The sequence below is a fragment of the Micromys minutus genome (assembly GCF_963924665.1).
Source record: "Micromys minutus genome assembly, chromosome: 14".
Classification (NCBI taxonomy): domain Eukaryota; kingdom Metazoa; phylum Chordata; class Mammalia; order Rodentia; family Muridae; genus Micromys; species Micromys minutus.
In genome coordinates, this window is record NC_137983.1 from 38,273,376 (window position 1) to 38,279,898 (window position 6,523).

The following is a 6,523-nucleotide window of genomic DNA, read 5'->3' on the forward strand; positions in this document are numbered from 1 at the left end:
CAGGAACTCCATAGGAAGACCAACAGGATCAACTAACCTGCACCCTTGGGCCTCTCAGAGACTGATCTACCAACCAAAGAGCACACATGGGCTAGACTTAGGCCTCCCTGCACATATGTAGCAGATGTGATTGTTGGTCTTCATTTGGAGCAGGAGCTATCCCAAAAGCGGCTTGTCTGTGGGATATGTTCTTATAGCTGGGCTGCCTTTTCTGGCCTCGGTGGGAGAGGATACACCTAGCCTTGCAGAGACTTGATGTGCCAAGATAGGGAGATACCCAGGGGGACCTCCAGCTGCTTAGAGGGAAAGGGGAGGGGAGAGTGGGAAAGATTGTGGGAGGCAGTAACCGGGAGTGGGGTAATGAGAGGGATGAAAAGTGAAGAAGTAATAAAAAAAGAAAAGAAAAGAAAAGGGGAAAAAGAAAGAAAGAAGAAATACTAAAAAAAAAAAATAATAATAACAAAATAAACCGACACACTTTTTCTTGGAATTTTAGAGTCTCTATTCTTGCAGAGTAGAATTACAAAAACATACTTTTCTTTATTTCTGTACCATTAAGCTAATAAGTTCTCGAAGAATGCATTGAAAAGACTCTGTTGGAGAATGAGTTCAAAGCAAGAGATCAAGGATGGACAATCAAACTGCCAATTGAAGAGGACTCTTAGCCCTCTTATTTCAAAACCACTCCACAGCTGGGTGAAGGCTGACAGGCAGGCTTTGAAGTACTCTAAGGGAATTCAAGGCCTCTTAGCTAAGATCTCCCTGTGCTAAACCTAGAAAAGTATCCGTGAGAAATCCTCAGGGTCACTTGACTGAAAAGTGAAGCTCTTGGTAGCATCGTCCCCATCCCCCACTGTCTTCCATTTACCTTCAAGTAGTATCATCAGTCCCAAAGCAAATCTTTCTCTGGTGTTATCACTGGGATCCTTCCACTTCTCCGATCCAGAAGGACAGTCTAAGGTCCTTCTTAAAGACAAGGAAAAAAATAATGTATTGTTCTTTTCATTTCAAATAATAACATTCTAACAAGTCTTTTTGAAATATTCATTCAGCATTAATCAGAGTCACTAATACAAAAGCCAAAAACCAAACAAAACATGTATTCAACAAGACCCCTTTTGCCAGAATAGTTGCTATTTCTCCTTGGAAAGAATGTGCCCACTGATTCTGACTGACCAACAGATGTGACTTCCACTGCTCAGAGCAGGTGGCCCACTGGGACTGAGGCAGTTCCAGGTCTCATACACGGTGCCCAACCCTTCAGAAAACACACCCAAATTCAGTCAGCAGGATCTAGAAGCCTGTTAAAAGGCCAAGTGCTGCGTACTTAGGTACAGAAACCACACTGGGACTTGTGAATTAAATTAGACTAAACTGGATTTGGGGGATTGTGTTTTTTTGGTTGACAGGGTTTTACAGTTGTGGGAAACAAGGCTTAAAGAGAACAAGTTAATTATTTCAAAATACTTTAGCAGCCGAGCCTTGCTTTAGTGGTAAAGATCTATAACCCCAGTTATTCAGGAAGCCAAGGCAACAGGAATGGATGTTCAAGACCAGTCTGAACTACACGGCAAGTTACAAGTCAGCACTCAGTGCAACATGGTGAGACAATTTTCTGAGTGCTTGCATGTGCAGGCTGGGAACATAGCTTTGTCTTAGAGAACTGGCCTATCACACCTGAGGTCTCCCTCAATTCAATCTTCAGGAAACCCCCATCTGCTCCAAACTACTTCAAACACAACATTTTGGTCTACATGGACACTGTTGTAGGTGTTTTGGACAGCAAGAAAAGTGACATGGTAATCCTTTTCCATGTGACCAGGATTCCCATTTGGCTCTCCATTCTAAGTAATAGTATCAATCCCAGGCATGCTCCAATGTTTATGTGTCAGGCAATTCTGTTGAGCGTTTCATGAGGATCCTAGCATTGAGTGTTCACCTCTACTCTTAGAAGAAAGTTTTCTTACTGTCCCCATTTGACAGATGAGAAAAGTAAATGATAAAGAGGCTTAAAAAGGTTCCCTGGTCACTGTCTTTTTTACTTTTCCATTGCTATTACTATTCCATTCCACAGAACTGTAGTGTAGGATGGTTGAGAGAGACGGCAGGCTGGGAAGCGGCTGGAGCCGAGCTGAAGGCTGAGAGCCCCAGGCAGGAAATAGACAGAATGAACTGGGAATGGTATGTGGCTTTTGAAACCTCAAAAATCCACTCAAACTGTCAAAACCCGCTTCCCAGTTAGATCCCATTTCTCTTCTTAGCACCTATGTCTTACTGCCCCCCCCTCTACAGCGCTCTCTCCTCTCCCTGTCTCCATCCCTTTGACTTCTCTAGTTTCTGCTGTGACTTGGGGTTATGTACACACATCTAAAGATCCAGAGCTAGGATCCACAAATAAGAAGGAAGATGCAGTGTTTGTCCTTCTGTGTCTGGGTTACCTCACTCAATAGAATATATTCTAGTTCATTTACCTGCACAGTTTATGATTTCATTTTCTTTACAATGGAATATGATTCCATTGTACATATGAATAGGCCAAATATATCTATTATTCATCAGCTGAAGGACATTTAGGTTGCTTCTATGTCCTAGCTATTGTAAACACAGCAGTACCGACCATGGCTGAACAAGTATCTGTGGAGTAGAATGTTGAGTCCTCTGGGCACTGGCCAAGAAGTGGCACAGCTGGGACAGATGGTAAGATCTAGATTCAGCTTTTTGAGAACTCTCTACATTGATTTCCAGGGTGGCTATGCAAGTTTATACTTCCATCAGCAGTAAATTAGGGCTCCTCTCTCCCTGGCTTTAAAAGGCCATGTCCAGTGTCGATTTACAGAACGATTCTATCGGATCTTTGAGAAAGAACTATAACTGATGCTTTGCCACTTGTCCCACAAAATAGATATACAAAAAACACTTCCAAACTCTATCTATGAATCCAACACCAAAACCAGACAAAGATACAACAAAAGAGAAGTGTGTGCCAATATCCCTGATGTACAAAGATGTGAAAACTCTCAACAAAGTACTTACAAGCCAAATACAGACATACGAGGTAAAGATATTTCACATGATCAACTTGGCTTTATATCAGAGATGCAGGGATTGGTTAACATATACTAATTGACAAGGGTAATAAATCATATAAATGAACCCAAAGACATAAACCAAATAATCATATCAATGGAAGCAGTAAAGGCATTTGAGAAAACAGCAACATGCCTTCATGATAAAAATTTTTAGAGAGAATAGGACAGGAAGGGACATACCTCAACATCATAAAGGCTATATATGACAATTCTATAATCAACATCATCCAAAGTGTGGAAAGATTCAAAGCAATCATATTGAAATAAGAAACAAGACAGAGCTGTCCACTGTCCCCACCCCTATCCAGTATAGACTCAACATCATAGCCAGATCATAAGGCAAATAAAAGAAATATTCAGAACACAAGTAGGAAAACAAGTGAAAATACTGCTATATGCAGATGATATGCACTACATGAAGAAACAAAAGATCCAAAAGTCTACACAAGAACCCCTTGAGCAAGATAACACGTACAACAAATTAGAAGAATAAAAAAAAAATCAACGTGCAAAACCAATGACAAATACACTGAGAAGGAAATTATGGAAAAATTCCATTCACAATAGCACCCAAAATAAAATAAAATACCTCATTGTAAACCTGACCATGGAGGTGAAGACTCTCTATGACAAAAACTTCAAAGCTCTGAGGAAAGAAGTCCAGGAAGACAGTGAATGATGAGAAATCCTCCCATGCTCATGGACAAGTAGACTATTGGGAAAATGACCATCCTGCTGAAAGCAATCTAACACAAGCTTAAAATTCCCATGCCAGGAGTAGAAAAACAATCATAAAACTCAAATGGAAACACAAAATTCCTGAGATAGCCCAGGCAGTCCTAAGCTAAAAGAATAATGCTGTGGGTGTTTTCATACCTTTTAAAAATATAGATCACATCCGTGTATTTACTGTGGTGGGAGATGGAACACAGGCATGCCAAAGTGTATGTGTATGGACTTGGGGACGGGTGACAACGAACTGTGGGAGTCCGTACTTTCGTTCCATTGGTCCTGGGGATCAAACTCAGGTCATTAAAGTCTATGGCAATCATGTTTACCCACTGAGCCCTGGAATGGGATTCTCACCACTGGGTGAGTCAAGGAAGGAGCCATGTTAAGAAAAATCTGTGCATCAGGGAGCTGCAGTCAGGTTCTCAGGCCTGAAGGCTGTGGCTCACAAAAAGCTGGGATGACCACCTGCACTAAGACAATAATAAAAGGATCTCATAAAACTCAAAATTTTCTGTATGGCAAAGGATATGACGATTTAGGGAAAGTGGTAGGTCACAGAATGGCAAAAACTCTTTACCAATTACACATCTGATAGTGGGTTGATAAAATTTAAGAACCTGAAATCAAGAAAACTAACACAATTAAAAATGGGGTACAGAACTAAATAGAGAGCTTTCAATGGATAAAGAACACAAATGGCGGAGAAGCACTTAAATGTTCAATGTTTTTAGTCACCAGGGAAATGCAAATCAAAACTACTTCAAGATTTTATCTTACACTAGTCAGAATGGCCAAGAACAATAAAACAAATGGCAGCTCGTACTGTCAAAAATGTAGAATGAGGGGGTTGGAAAGATGGCTCAGTGGATAAGAGCACTGACTGCTCTTCCAAAGGTCCTGAGTTTAATTCCCAGCAACCACATGGTGGCTCACAATCATCTGTAATGTAATCAAATGCCCTCTTCTGGTCTCTCTGAAAACAGCCACAGTGTACTCATATTAAATAAATAAATCTTTGGGGGGAAAATGTAGAAATGCAAATTTGTTCAGCCACTATGGAAGTTGATGTGTCAGTTCCTCAGGTAGCTAGGATTAGATCTACCTCAAGATCCAGCTATGACAGTCTAAGGAATATACAGAAAGACTATATACCCTACTATAAAGACCCTTGCTCATCCATTTTCACTGCTGATCTATTCATAATAGAACTTGGAAACAGCCCAGATGTCCATCAAGAGATGAATAGATTTAAAAAATGTGGTACATTTACACAATGGAATACTGTTCATCTGGGTTTTTTATGTTTTTATTTTCTTTGTTATCAGCTATTTTATTAATTTACATTTCAAATGTTATCTCGATTTCCAGTTTCTGATCCACAAACTCCTAACCCTTCCCCCTTCTCGTTCCTTTATGAGGGTGTTCCCCCACCCATTCACTCACACCTACCTCAGTGCCCTAGCACTCCCCTACCCAGGGTCATTGATCTGCCACAGGACCATGGGGCACCCCTCCTACTGATGCCCAATAAGGCCATCCTCTGCTAAATATCCAGCTGGAGCCATGCGTTGTCCCATGTGTACTCTTTTGGTTGGTGATTTAGTCCCTGGGAGCTTTGTGGGGGTAGGAGTCTGGGTTGATATTGTTGTTCTTCCTATAGGGTTGCAAACCCCTTCTGCTCCTTCAGTCCTTGCCCTAACTTCTCCATTGGGGTCCATGTGCTATGCCCCAAATGCAAGTACACCCATTGAACCTCACACAATAATAGTAGGAGACTATAACACCCCACTCTCACCAATGGACAGATCATGGAAACAGAAACTAAACAGAGACACAGTGAACCTAACAGAGGTTATGAACCAGAGGAATTTAACTGATATCTACAGAACATTTCACCTTAAAACAAAAGAGTATACCCTTTTCTCAGCATCTCACAGTACTTTCTCTAAAACTGACTATATAATTGAACACAAAAACAAGCCTCAACCAATACAATAAGATTGAAATAATCCCATGCATCCTATCAGATCACCACGGACTATAACTGGTCTTCAACAACAACAAAAACGACAGAAATGTGTGTGTGTGTGTGTGTTGTGAATAAATATACCTACACTCTCTCTTTTTATAAACTCAAGGTTGATGGGTATTTATATCTTAAATTATTAAGGATATTCCTACTTATTATCAAGCAAAAACCTACAGAGTATCCTTAAGGAAAAAAAAATGTGACATTTTGAACTTTAGACTGTATCTATCAGTAGAGGCTCCTACCCTGACTTTATTGTGTGGATCTGCCTGCTTTTGTCTCTTTTACCTGCTGTGAGTTAGCTCAGATGCTATGCTGCTCCAGACCATGCTCCACACCTCTTTATCTACAGGGAGAGGTGTTTCCACCTTCCGCAGCAGCAGCCAAACTAAGGCTGCATTTTTTTTTTTTTTTCATACTATGGATGCAGAGCGTTAAATAATTAATCCAATGACAGGATTGGGCCTGTACCAAACTTGGGAGAACCTGAAGTGGCTTGCAGGTTGGTGTCAAGAAGATATATGATTGGACAGTAGAGAGTGGGGCGGGGACAAAGTTTTTGTAAGGTGGGAGAGGAGGAAGGAGGAGGAATCAAGATGGAGATGGCAGAGGAGAATGGTGAACTAGATCGATTTTATCTTGTCAAGGTGGGCGGTTTATATCTTTATTAATT